The following is a 14995-nucleotide window of genomic DNA, read 5'->3' as shown; positions in this document are numbered from 1 at the left end:
AAATCTTAAATGAGGGGTGGGGGGCAGGTGCATTTTCTAAACGTTAGCTTGAATGTGAGACCAGACTTGCATATTGCTGTCCTTCTTTACTGCTTGACTCACGGATATTGGATATAGATAAATCATAGCAGTGACATTTTCATGGTCTTTTGCCACAATCATTAGCAATCATAACCGATGCTGGTCACTTTCAAGGATGACTAATTAGTTCTGATTATGGAAAGTCTGTGGAAAAGGGAGTAAGCAGAATATTCATATATATGCAGTCAAAAATAAGTAATGTTGTTGATTTTTTAAAAATAGAATGCAGGTTTTTCATTTTTCCCATCTTAATCATTTAACATGCACCAGAATTCCAACTCTAGAGATATTGTAAACAATTATCACTTTATGTACCTTTCAGTTTTCAAAACCATGGGAATGGTACCAATAATCAGGAGACTAGAAGAAGATAAGATTTGTGTTGTCAGACTGAGAATTGCAAAAAATTATTCTGGCTAGAGAAGAATTTAAATACCAAGGCACAAGAAGGATGATAAATTAGTTGGGACCCACACAATGAATCTATACTAAAAGCCAGATGAATTAGCCTTCTCTGGCAAAGTGTGCTGTCTCATCAAACTACAAATCCCAGGATTTTATAACAATAAGCCATGGCAGAGTGGTGTCCAGCTGTATTCATTCAACAATGTAGATGCATCTTTTGCCACACAGAGTACATCAACTTTGCATGGGAGCACTGCAAGGGAAGCTAAAATGATATCAAACTACTGCCATTGTGCTGGATACCTCAGTTATGGAAGGAGGCAGAGCAACATTTCACTGTAGTTCCCAGTCCCACTCTTCTGATGTGGCTGATATCCAAATGTATCAAAAAATGGCATACAGCGAAATGTAACCAAAATGTCATATAGCATTACAGCAAAATCAAATAGATCCAATAAACAACTTCTAAAAGTGGTAACAATAGACACATAATAAAAGTAACGAGATACTGCAAAATAAGGATGGAAAAATAAAACTTGGGAAATGCTATCAATTTTTTTTTAAAACCTAACAGTTCATCTGGAAGAACATGCCAGAACTATTTTATTTGGTCATATTGTACTGTATTGATTTACAGATGTTTGGAGAGTTTTGACCAAGAACTGTTCCTATACACTGTGAAAATAAACAGAAACCATACTTAACCATGGAACTCCCTGGGTCAGTCATTCTTTTTCTCTGGAAGAAGAGCCATAGCTAAGTAATACAGAATGTATATTTAGTGTAAACCTTCAGCCCCTGGAATCTAGAAGTTGAAAAAAAATATGGAGAGTTGATATTGGTCTATGAAAAGATAGCACTGTGTAAAGACTAGTGATCGAACCTGTTAAGGCAGTTACTCGTGTTTGTCAGCCTAGCCTAGTGTTGCAGCAAACAAACAAACCCTACAATATCCATAGAAGAATTCATTTTCCCAGAGCAATGTCTGGGTATGAGCTATCTCTGTTGCAATCCAAAATTTCAGTGTTACAAAGACCTGCTCCTCTATATCCTCGGGGTGATGGAAAACATAGCTGCATCCATTTGGGGGATTCTGTTGCAACATTGTGATATAGGTTATTGTGAGCACTTGCACCACTGCTGCTCAAACAGTAGGAGTAAAGGACAAACTTCCTGATGTTGAACTTTAGCTCTCATCATTCCTCACCATAGGCAATTCTAACTATTTGCAGTCCAACAATAGCTGCAGAATGGCCCAGTTCCCTTTCCTGCTGTATAGCAAAGCCAACAGGATTTCCAAGGGGATAATTTGCCCTAGTTTTAACCAACTAAGGCAAAACCCACAAACTCAATCAATTTACATGGGTATAATTTTCTCATAATGAGGTTTTGGTTCAGTAAAAGAACAAACAGGTGGCTTTAACGTATGAATGATACTTGTCAAAGATTGGGCCAGGACCTTAAATCCCATGACCATAATGAATAAAAGACTCTGTACTCCAAGGGTGTATATTAAAGAAAGGTGGTCTTTCAAAAGTCATTAACTTGCTAACGTGCACCTACATAGACCTGAAAGAAAGGTGCTAGGTTGATGGATGTACTTGTCATATTTATGGTTTGGAGCAAAGTGATTAATGTGCTTTGTGGTTTATAATGCAATGCTCATTTAAATCTCCTTTTAAAGATTGCAGTGATTTATTGGATCCAGCATCGCTGTAGCATTCCAATGGGGATGGCAGATGTATTATTATATCACAATGAATGATCAATTAGACTTGTGCAGCTGAGTGAGCACCCAGATAAAGTCTTTTTCCTTCCATCATAACATGTACAACCCTGCTTAAAGTGAAATTTGTACAGACAAATGCTATAATTACCTCCACTGCATTCTTCAGCCTATAATAACAACCTGGGTCCTCCCAGCTAGTTCTTGGATTCCACAACTGAGCATTATCGTGGAAGAGAAGGCACTGAAATTCCTCTTATCACTTACTATTGGTCATTCCGGCTAGGGCTGGATGGAGTTAAAATCCAATCACATTTGGAGGGCTGTACATTTCCCATTCTCTTAACCTAAAAATGTGTGCTGTGCCTTGAGCACAAGCTAAGAAGCAGATACTCAGATATGAATGTAATCCATCCAGGTTCTGTTTAAATACGTCCAGTGAAGGAGAACCCAATACTACCAGAGGCATTCTGTTCTACCATTAAATAGCTTGACTTTTCATGAAGTTTCTTCTGCTGATTAGCTGGACTCTGTTTTCATTGAACTTTCTATCCATTCTGGAAAAGGGAGAAGCAGGATTGGAGGCAGTGAGTGGAACCTGCAAGGAGAGGTGAAGAGGAAGAAGTGTAAGAGGAAGGAGAAGGAGGAGAATCTGATACCCTAAAATATAGCAGTTCAGGAAGCATAACAACAACAACAACTTTATTTTTATATCCCACCCCCATCTCCCCAAAGGGACTCAGGGGCTGCTTACATGGGGACCAAGCCCAGTAATGCAACAATAAAATACAACAACATAAGATACATTCAATTACAATGAATTAATACATAAAACATATAAAAATAATAAAAGCATAAGCTCAACAACAACCGGTCAAGTGCCACAATCAAAGTCTACTTCTCCCTGGTTCCTGTCTCGCATATCTATCTCACACAGGAAAAGACATCTGGGAAATGAGCATTTTAGGTGATCCCAGTACATAGGAAGGTAGATGCATAAAAGGTATTCCTCTAAGTACCTAGCTCAAGTCATGAAGCTCATTGTAGGTAAATATCATATTTTTGAACCAAAACAAATTGTATGCTAGTGGTGTTTCACTCACATCAGTAATCTGCTGGGATTTAGTTTCAGGACACACACACATCCATAGATATTAAAATGGCATGCTTTATATAAAGAGGTGAACAACTCAAACAAGTGCCAGAGACAACCTAAGGATCTGTGAAATGTCAGGAGGGCTGTGGCAAAATCAAGGTTTCCTTTTGGAAGTAATGAATATTTTATTTAAAGACCCTAATAATCCCTTACCTAGATGACCCTTACTCAAAAATCTTGTTTTTCCATGAAAGTGTTGACAGGACATGTTCTGCCTGACATTTGCTCTTTGCTCACAATATAAGGTCATGCAAACTGCAGTAATGATTTGGCTGCCCGGATGAGTTACGTGGGATGAACTATGAACATGTCACCTGAGGATAGTGCATACATGGAGCAAACTATGGACACTTCACCTGATGTGATGAGTAATGAGTTATATAAGTTACAAGGCAACTACGCATGTCCAAAAGGATTGTAAGAGTCAGCAAATTCCATTGTCAGTTAGCTTTCTGCGCATGCTCTGTAAAATGGTATAAATTGGAAAGCCACTACAGGCAAGGTGTGGCATTGCGTTTTCTGGGCATTAGCTAACATTGTCACCTGCTCTTGGCCAAAAGTAAACTATCTTGAAGACAACTTCTGCTGTCAGTCTGCTTTCTTCACCCGCGTCCAAACGAAATTCCACAACAAATTGGTGACCCCGACGTGATCTCGGGCCGGGTGAGTGTGAAAGGGACTAGAGGCCATTTGGGGGCCTACCCGACGTCCACTCGGGGTGAGCAGAGAGAACGCACAGGGGAAAAGTGAGAAGGGTACCCACAAATAACAAGCCGCTAACCCCCTCTCGTCCTCCCTGCTCTTGCTACCGACTGGGGTCGTGGGGACATTGAGAAGTTGTTTTCAAGAACAAGTAGGGCCAGCGCTGACAGGAAAAGATCGATCCACAGGGAAGGTATGGAAAGGGGACATTTAGCTGCAGATAAGAGTCCTAATAGAGAAACCTAATAGAGCAGGCGCTTCTCCAATTAGAGGACTTGTCCCCGGAGGAACTTGATAGAGCAGGCTCTCCTCCACCAAAAGGGTAATACAGTGGGATCTTGGTGGCAAGACCCATCTGTGTACTTAAAAGAAAAACAAAAGTCCAGGGGACTTTTGACCTGGCCAGGCTACTGTAATATTTCTCATTGGATTGTTTAGAATGAGCTCTAAATTTATAACGGCGTTAAATCCTCAAAAGGGTCTTAACTGTATACTGGAATACTATTTCTTTGTTAATATGCATAGGTATGTAAGAAAATGTCAGAGCAAAAAAGACTATGTTTGTTTAGAATGAATGTGTATGTGCAAGGCCGGCATGTTTGAAAATGTGTGAAGTGAAAGACTGTAAATTCTCTGTATATTTGGCTGAATATTTTTAGAAAGAAGAGAGGCTTTTCTGTGTTTTGAAAGAAAGAAACTTGCAGTTGAGTAGTCTATTGAAATGTGTGGCTGGATGGCCATCTGTCAGGGTGCTTTGAATGTGATTTTCCTGCTTCTTGGTGGTGGGGTTGGACTGGATGGCCCACAAGGTCTCTTCCAATTCTATAATTCTATATGCGTATCAGCTGAGGTCAGCTGTATTATGTTTTTGACCGTTGTTTATGGTCACCCCTTTCTCTATAACTGTTTATAAAACTATAAAAAGGTATTAAAGGAGGATCCTTGTTACTTCTCCTGAATAATGCATGCTTAGGAATAGGAAAAATATTTATACATGTGAGCATCATATTTTAAATATCTTTTGTGCATATGCACTGATTATCAGAAATGCAATTGTGTATGTACAAACACACACACACAACCACAACAGGGACAGGTTGTTTTAAAAGAAAGCTATGTAAAGATTTTTCAGATTCCTATTTTAAAATTACACAATGAAAAGATAGCTGTGATCCACATTTATTTTCATACCTCCGTGAAGAGTTGTCTTTCTGCCTGTTTCATCAGGTTTCATTAATTCCACTAGATTTTTCTTCTGGACACGTCAGTAAATTCTATAACCATTTGAATGATCAATGTAATGGGCCAGCCAAGATCTTCAGAGACCAAAAATTTGCCTCTGTTGCCCTTCCATCCAAGCATATTTCCATTTTTGTTGCTGTTTGTTGCAGTCTAGTACACTTAGCTTAAGGAAAATAGAACAGGGAGTCCACAAAAATGGCTAGAAATGAGATGTAGAAATAAATCTTCGTTCTTACAAAATATTTGTTAGTGAAAGGTAAAAAGAGACTGGACTTGGAAAATCTGGGCACTATGCCCAGAAGTGAGAGGTCAATTTTGAGCAGATAAGAGTGATGTCCTGGCCATCGGCCCAGGAAAAAGATAGTGATAATACAAATATTGCACTGGGGGAAAAAGTGGAAGTCCCAATAGGCTGAAGAGGTTTCTGTGGATTAGAATCCCCAGAATCCCCATATGAAGGAAGAAAAAAGGATCCTTGGTGTAGTAGCTTGTTGTTGTATGGTTTTGTTTTTAGATGCAAAAAGCTTCAAGAGATTAAAACGTTGTTTAAGAATGTTTAAAGAAAGTTAGTGAAGAGATGGGTTGTAGTGAAAGTTAGTGAAGAGATTGCTGTGGTCTAAATGAAAGGCATTTTTTTTAAAAAGGCAAAGGTTTGGGAGTAAAATTGCCAGGAGAGAGTTTGTGTCAGAGGAAAAGTGAAATGAGAAGAGAAATAGAGTTGTTGTTAGAAGAGGAGGGATTTTGAATCAGCTATAAGTCAGAAAAGAAAAGGTAATATATTTAAATATTCTGGAGAGAGGGGGCTCTTGTCTGGTTGAGGCACGTGTGAATGTTGCGGTTTGCCACCTAGATTGGTGTTTAGTGACCTTGTAGTTTCGGGGCCTGGCTGGTTACTGCCTGGGAGGGGGTCCTTTGTTGAAAGGTGTTGGCTGCCCCTGATTGGTTTTTGTCTGGAATTCACCCTGTTTTTTGCATGTTGCTCTTTATTTGCTTTCCTGATTTTAGAGTTTTTTTTATTCCTGGTGGCCAGTTTTTTGTTCATTTTCATTGTTTCCTCCTTTCTGTTGAAATTGTCCACATGCTTGTGGGTTTCAGTGGCTTCTCTGTGTAGTCTGACTTGGTAGTTATTGAAGTGTTCCATCGTTTCTGTGTTCTCATATAATATGTTGTGCCCAGGTTGGTTCATCAGGTGCTTTGCTATGGCTGACATCTCAGGTTGAGTTACTCTGTGGGACCTTTCATGTTCCTTGATTTGTGTTTGGGCAACTGCCCCATGTAAGCCGCCCCGAGTCCCCGTGGGGAGTTGGTGGTGGGATATAAATAAAGTTTTATTATTATTATTATTATTATTATTATTATTATTATTATTATTATTATTATGCATTTGGTGGTTCCTATGTGAACTTGTCAACAGCTGCATGGTATACGGTAGACTCTTGCAGAGGCGAGAAGATCTCTCATGTCCTTTGCTGAACATAGCATTTGTTGGATTTTCTTAGTAGATCTGTAGATTGTTTGTATGTTGTGTTTCTTTATCAGTTCCGTTATGTGGTCAGTGGTTCAAACATGAGCCTTCTTATGTTTGTGATTCAGGAGCCAAACTTATGTTGTATACTGTGATTCATGTTGAAGCAAATCTGTGTTGTTCTATAATGTAGAAACTTGAATATTTGAAATGGTGGCCTTTCCCTTCTTCTTAAAGGTTAGGAGACCCGCCTCACGAAAAGGTGATATTAGTATCTGTGTTCCTGAATTTCAGTAGTCCTTTATTTGGATCTTATAGTAACAGTAAAGTGAGGGTTTGTGATACATGGTTTAAGCAGTTTCCTCCCTCTCTTTCAGTTATATGGGATTAATGGTTTTTATTCTGCTTTATTTAAATCCTGGGTTATCTTACTATAATCAGGCCTCTTCCACTGGGTATACTTGCATTAGGGCTCTAAAGTCAAAAGGGCATGGAGAACCAAAAAGAAAAAAAGGAGAAAAGGCTCCTGTTTTGATCAAGATTCAAAGGGGGGAGGTGATCCAGGAAAGAAAAGGCTTCAGAAGATGATATGCATGTATAGGATCTGAGAACTTTTATGATTGTTAATTGTATTTATTTAAATTGGAGGAGAATAAGGAAAGTACTGGAGACATCAGAAAAAGCCTTTTTTGAAGGCTGGCAAGTGAACTAACAACTTTGTTTAAGTTTAACAGGAATTTAAAGTGGCCACCATCTACAGAAGACCAAGTTTATGAAGAAAATTGCATTTGCCATAATACATTGGGAGTTACAGTATCAATTGAATAATAAATAATATGCACATATTGTTTGTGTTTTGTAGTTTTCAAAAGAACCAGAATAGGAAAAAAGGAGTACATTAAAAAAAAAACATGCTGGAAATGATGACATTGGTTATTCGTAATTTTGTGTCAATGATTACTGACTATATATGTTTGTTTCAGAAAGTCAGAGCTGGCAGCCTCAGATTTCTGGAATAAATAGAATTTGCTCATTTCAAGAGAATTAATGATTAATGGTACAGGGGAAAGGAAGTGCAAACATTGCTTTTACAGCATTAAGAAAGGTACAGTGGAACTGGGGTTCAAATCACATACACATGGTTAATCAAAAGTTAAAAGTGATTTCTACAGTTAAATAAAGGTTTTACATTTTAAAAAGGTCTACATTTACTTGGGTGCTGGGAAAACAGACAAATGGAAAGATTTGATTTATAGTTTAAATAAAACTGTATAAAACATATGGTCTAGTGATACCATCCTAAGATGAAGCCTGGAAAGTATGATAATTATTGGGAAATGCTGGATTTCCAGGGTATATATGTTTTGATTGGACAAAATAATGATAAATAAAAGAAGAAAAGAGAGAAGCAGAAAGCAACAACAGTGTTTAGTGTTCAGTGTTTAAAGGCTGCCCTGGAGACATGGTAAACTAAAGAAGGACATTCAAACTCATGGAAAGGGCCGCCAGGATCAATGGCCCTACACTAGCATTAAGGGCTTTGCTCATTTTAATTTTTGGCTTATAGGGTACCTTGTCAAAAGATGTTGAAAATTAACAATGCAGTTTTAAGTACAATAATGGTACACAATCAAGATAATTGCTTTATTACTTTAACCAAAAGTACCCAAAGGTTGATTTTTATAAATCAAATCAATGATTTTGATGGCTTTCAGATAATATGTTTATGAGGTTTTACCTGAAAATGAAAGAAGTATATACTGCACACTTGTATTGTGATTTTCACTAACCTAGCTACAGAAGAGGTGATAAAATCTATATTTCTAATATTGTGGGCTACAGTTGGAGAAATGGCAGCATTAAAAATTGGTAGATAATTTTTGATTTTCAGGATTCCTCAGGACTAAAGACTACTAATAAGATTGAATAGGTGCCTACCTATCAGCACCTACACTGGAAGATACTGACACAACATATGCCCTGTTTACACCTGCAGAAGGATGAGAAAAATTAAGACTAGACTCTACCACAAGACACACTGTCTTGCCCAGCAGTCTGCACCTATGAATCCATGGATATATGTGAACTGTCATATCCTTTGTTTATTTATAGTGATACTTTGGTTTTGACCCTTGCTTTCTTTAAGTTTCTCTATTTTTATAGACACAAGCTTTTGGATACTGAAAATACCTTTCAAACAAGTCTGGGTGGACCTAAGCTGACCTCAGGTGGCCCAAATCATACATTGTTCCATGAAGATAGTTTATATGAAATTGCAACAGATGTTCTATATTTTGTTCTATGTTAACGATGTAAGGGGAAATTGGATCACAACACTGTTATTCTACCATATACAGCCTGAAACAGGAGACAGCTCATCATGTCTGCTGGCTCTGGTTATGATATCCAGAGCTTGTTCTAAAAGGGTTACAAGGTATTGTCATAGGCCCTCCAAATATATTCTCACATGTCCCTGATGGCCTAGATGCCATTAGGATCAGACACATGAGAGATAAGGCAACGATGGCTGGAATGTGACTTTGGTGTGAAAATTGTCTTCAAGACATATACAATTCCACCTCTGCTGTCAGCCGCGCCTTGAAATACACTTTTTGGGCCAAGATATCCTAAATACCCTATGTTTCAGTGTTTGTTCCGGATAACAAATTCAAGATCCAGATATGAGATTTCTTTTTGACACAAATGAGCTACTAATTTTCATTATATTGGTCTTTAGCATGCTGTTTTGAGTGAAAATAATGCTGATAATTAGATTGGTCATACACTGTACACTGAAATTAAAAAACCTGAGTTAAATGATAATACAACCATAGGTAGTTCTGGATTGTTCATCAATCAGCAAAAGGGGGGTTCTGTCCCATGACTGGAAATTAAGGGATAGTTAACAACTTCCATTGATAATTGCTTGTTTTATTTATTGATATATTGTTTTCCTTTGTGTTTCCAGCCCCTGATACAGGGCCGACACATAGGAGTTTAGTTTCCATTGGGTCTGCCTTATCAATTGAGAATGGTCTGAAGCTTACTGAGGACTGAAAATTCTTAACCAAAAATTAAGTGTCACCACCAGAAAGCCTGACTGAGGCTGAAAAGTAAAGTTATTACAACATGGGATCAAGTATAAATATATATGCTAACAATGGGTTTGCTAAAGCTTCTGTAAACCATCGCTTTGCAAAAAGGGGGGAATAATGTAGCAGCTCTTGAATATTTTATTTAAAGACCCTAATAATCCCTTACCTAGATAACCCTTACTCAAAAATCTTGTTTTTCCATGAAAGTGTTGACAGGACATGTTCTGCCTGACATTTGCTCTTTGCTCACAATATAAGGTCATGCAAACTGCAGTAATGATTTGGCTGCCCGGATGAGTTACGTGGGATGAACTATGAACATGTCACCTGAGGATAGTGCATACGTGGAGCAAACTATGGACACTTCACCTGATGTGATGAGTAATGAGTTATATAAGTTACAAGGCAACTACGCATGTCCAAAAGGATTGTAATAGTCAGCAAATTCCATTGTCAGTTAGCTTTCTGCGCATGCTCTGTAAAATGGTATAAATTGGAAAGCCACTACAGGCAAGGTGTGGCATTGCGTTTTCTGGGCATTAGCTAACATTGTCACCTGCTCTTGGCCAAAAGTAAACTATCTTGAAGACAACTTCTGCTGTCAGTCTGCTTTCTTCACCCGCGTCCAAACGAAATTCCACAACAGAAGGTTTTTTTAAACAGATGTTATAGAGCTGTTTGGCTGCATCTGTGTATTTAGAATCCATGGATAAATAGGACAGACTGACTGTATGTCTCCAACATATAGTCTTGACCAGTGCTCTAACCACTGTAACATTTATTAATAGTGGTTTCTTGACAACCACAAGATCTTTCCATTGTATTAAATGACTCTATAATGGATAGTAAGAAATATCTTACAAGTCGCAATTTTTCCTCTCTTGAGCTGGCAAGGACTCATGAAATTTAACCTTATTTAAGAGCCCATCATGTTGGCTGTTTAATCCCTCCTCCTTGACCAAGAAAGAAAAAAAGAATAAATTAAACCCCACATGGCACCAACAGAACTCTGGAAATAAAAGACTAATGTCAAGGTTAATTGCCTGATAGCATTGGAACAGAACCAATCTAGGCCTTCTGTTAGCCAGATAGCAGAGACATAAATGTCAGTGCTGGCTCATTATCCTAATATAAGGAGAGCCAAGGGACCATGTATCATATGGCAAAGTAAGGGATTGGCTGTGCAAGAAGCATAGTGTGCTTCTGATTGTTGATTTACTCTTCTCAGGGAAAATCTAGCCTTATGTAGAAGGCAGAAGGGATGTGCAACGTTTCAATGCTTGTGGCTTGCCTGGAGGCATGGATCTTAGTTGCAGAATCTGTTGTAGATCATGATGTGAATGTTTAGTTCTTTGGTTGCATCACCACAAGCTCTTACTTGAAGAGGATATCTACATGCTGCACGATTATCATACCATCACAACCCCCATGGTTCTGTTTTACAGAATACTGCGATTAGTTCTTTAATGAGGATTTGAAATTCTCCGCTATAGAATGTTAGTGTTGAGTTCTGATCAAGTGGATGAGGATGTTCTAGATCAAAGCTTCATAAATCTAAATCTGGAGGTCGCAACTAGTGTCCCACTCCTGCTTTTTTTTTCTATAAAGAAGACCCAGAGGTAGGAGAACAAAGTGACAGGAGCAAAGCAACTGTCTTCCCAGGCAGCCAGGCAAAGGAGACTCCCTCAGCCATCTCCAACTCAATGAAAAGGTTGGGGGGGGGGCAGACGGGGGGGGAGTTTAGACAGGTCTTGAAGCAAAGAGCTCAGAGGTCCATGAGGAGCATACAAAGTTTTGACAGGGCTCAATCCTCCCCTCCTCCGTGACAAAAGTACTTTCTTTCAGTACTGGAGGGGGGGGTGTGGAAAATCAGCCTATCTTTTTGGAATGTCTTGCAAAGGCAAAAGCTTGTATTCAGTTGTTCATGAAACAGTAGGTTTAATTGAAGGAAAAGACATTCCACCTAAACAGTAGGAAGAACTTTCAGATAGTAAGAGCTATTCAACAGTGGAATATGAATCCTTGGTGTATCTCCTCTGCAGGCTTTGTAGGCAAAAACTGGGGAGCTATCTTTCAGGAGGGCTTTGCCTGGGTGCTCCTCTATGGCAAAAATGGGATTGCACTGGATGGTCTTTGGGGTCTCTTCCAACTATGAGATTCTATGATTCAGAGGCTGGATGGGCATCTGTCAAAAAAACTTTGACTGGGTGTTCCTGCATGGCAGAAATGGAGTTAGCCTTTGGGGAGTTAAAATCCTTAAAAATTAATTAAAAACATATTCAAAATGAAATCTACAGCCCTAGAAACAATCAAAATTTGGTAAACACATATCAGTTTACTGTGGTGCTTTAAAATACTTTTTTCCACTACAGCTTTCAAAGTTTCCTCATCAGCATGGAAAAGTTTTAAAGTATAATGCTAAGCTCTGGCCTGCTGTTATGTTATTATCTAAGCTGTTTGCATAATCCTTTCAGAAGAGACAATGTCCCAGTGATGCTCATCGTTGACAGCATCGATAGACCATTTTCCCTTTCCGCAAATAAAGGTTATGCTAGCCTAATTATTCCAGTAAGGTAATATCAATAAGACTGCTAATTACGGCAATTGCATAATGGATCATTAAGTTGTGATTATGACTTTGTCAAGTGCTTGGCAATTTTATGCAAGAATCACTCAGCATGTCATGAAAAAATTATCGCCTTGGCTTCAGTGACTTCCTGACTACAAACAGTAACCCAAAAGTTGGAAATGGGGAAGGCAGGATTGAGGTACTTCTGGAAAAGAAAATGAAATACAAGATAACATTTTAATAGACATATATCATATTCAAAATGCATTTTAATTTTTTTTTAAAAAAACCAACAGTTGACCATTTTAATCCTGCAATATTAACAGAGCTGACTAATGCATGTTGGCTTGAAAGTCAGCTCTGTTGTGTTCAATGGGACTTACTCAAGTAAGCACACAAAGAGTTGCAAACCAAGCTTTCAAGATATTAAGCTGCCCACATAGATAAAATAACCAGAGTACAAGTGTAACAGAAAGTATTATCATTTTAACAGCTTCCGTGTCTCATTTCATTTGAATAAATAATTCATTTCATTTTCTAAGGGGCATCCACCGGCCTGAAAACAGATTATGGTTTCTTTATTCAGGGTGCCAGTATGTGAGCAGTACTCATAATGTTTTTCCTTTTTATAAAATTGAGGTGGCTGGTCATCCAATTTCCAAGTCGGGAAATTAGGGGCTACATGTCCATATTGCAGTGGGGTAAAGGAGCAAAAGCAAAGAAAATGTGAAATGATTCTAGGCAGAGCCAGTCCAGTCATTAGGCAGAGTGTAGCAACTGCTTCAGGTAGAAGATTCCAGGGGGCAGAAGTAGTATTCCCCACTTTCCATTGCTGGGCTTCTTTAACTAATCTGTTGCCTCAAGTGTAGGAGATAACATTGTCCCATTTCAAGAGCTAAAGGAAGATTCAGCTGTTAGTCCAAATCAACTCTGCTTATGTGATGGGGTAAAGAAACCACCTTGTCCTTGATACTGGGCAGCAAAGTGCCAGCTTTAACCCTAAATGGGATGGTGATTAGAGTTTTGTGAATCCAAATTGTACTTTCAAAGCCCATAGCCAGGGTGAAAGGAGATGACACTATTTTTATCCTCCCATGGAACAACTGCTGCTGCTTTTTCTCCCTCCCACACTGAAACTAGTTTCCAACGAAGCTCAAGACTACATTATAATGACACCCCAGCTGCCCCAATATGGCAAACAGTCCCAATGAATCCTTTGTCTGTTATATTTTTTCCTCCCATCTTGCCCCCTTTGTCCTGAGCTTTTCAGTTGCTGAAAACTGAGCTCAAGTTGCAAAAGTAGTGTGCAATCAATTAGCAATGGGGAGATGAGAGAAGATTCTTCCCAACAGGTTCAGGGGAAAAAAATCAAACTGGCCCAGCATCTCTTTGTCTGTTCTTTCTCATTAATGGCTTTTTTCACCTGAATCACGCTCTAATATTGCTTTTTCACAATGCAAGGCTGTCTTTCCATCTTTAAACACTGCCTTCAAATAAGAATTCCCCTCCCTCCAAAGGAAATTTTCCTTTAGTCTTCCAATTTCTGGCATTGCAGCATCTTAAAAATTTAAGTTGAATGTTAAGGAGTACCATTTAGACATCAAAAATTGTGGGAAGGAAAATCACTCAAAGAATGTGAACACAGAGAAGTATTCTAAAGCCTGAATGATTTGTATTGTCTCTACAAATGTGAGGCCTGAAAGAAAATCTGGAGACATGAAGAATTCTTATTTGGATGAAAATAATACCTTAATTTGCACACACCAGTAGCTGAACATTGAAGCCATTGAATTCTAGTAAGAACTATGCACAGACTTGAGGGATTTTGCCCAGCCCTTCTGCAAATAATAGTAATAAAAAACCAAAATAAATGTGCTCCTACCTGTTTTATAAGAATTATCAACAAATGACCCACATTGTTTTCAGTATAGCTTTGCCCCAGTATGATGAAACCTAGCTCTGAATATTGCCAAACCTCAATATATGTATAGCAGTCAGAGCAATGCTACTTAACAAAATAATGATGATTTGCTTGCAGAACTGATAAGAACCCTTCTGCCAAATCAGTACCAAGGCTTTCCCCGTTGTCTTTTAATGTGCAATCAGGCAAATAATAAAACCTCAGTAAAACCACCCTGCAAGCAGAGTCATAATGCTAGCCAAGCAGGCATCAAAAGGAGGCAGGCAAGGGAAAAATGGAGATAACACCTTCGTTTTCATTTGGCAAGAATAGATTAATTATGATGGCACACAGCTTTGGGAGAATCTGGGCTGTTTGTTCTCCACGGTCAGCATCGATTTACCCTCACTTGAACTGAGAAGCTATTTAAGCGGTAATTTCAGTTTCCTCCAACTCAGAGGCAATAAATGGATTCTCACTTGGGTTGGACACATTTTACTGTGCCCATTTGTGAGGAAGACGACCGTTGATTATCGTCCAGAACATTTGGAATAATACTTACGATAACAAAATGTCACTAATGTGTGTAGAGGGACATGAAATCGCTAACATTTCTTTTTGTAAACTCTGCCTTCATTTTTTTATAACTTCTTG

At 38.6% G+C, this 14995-nt stretch overlaps 1 long non-coding RNA gene across 1 annotated transcript; it reads right to left on the bottom strand.

Annotated features, from left to right (window-relative positions):
• Window positions 1–1045: 1045 nt before the first annotated feature.
• On the bottom strand, window positions 1046–6278 carry LOC107982866 (uncharacterized). The gene is made up of 3 exons (XR_010006864.1): window positions 5262–6278; window positions 2364–2810; window positions 1046–1291 (listed from the first exon to the last, which is right to left on the bottom strand). It is a non-coding gene; the product is annotated as an uncharacterized LOC107982866 (long non-coding RNA).
• Window positions 6279–14995: the final 8717 nt, after the last annotated feature.

Source organism: Anolis carolinensis, chromosome 5 (assembly GCF_035594765.1).
Source record: "Anolis carolinensis isolate JA03-04 chromosome 5, rAnoCar3.1.pri, whole genome shotgun sequence".
Lineage (NCBI taxonomy): Eukaryota > Metazoa > Chordata > Lepidosauria > Squamata > Dactyloidae > Anolis > Anolis carolinensis.
This window is presented reverse-complemented; position numbering and strand designations above follow the sequence as displayed.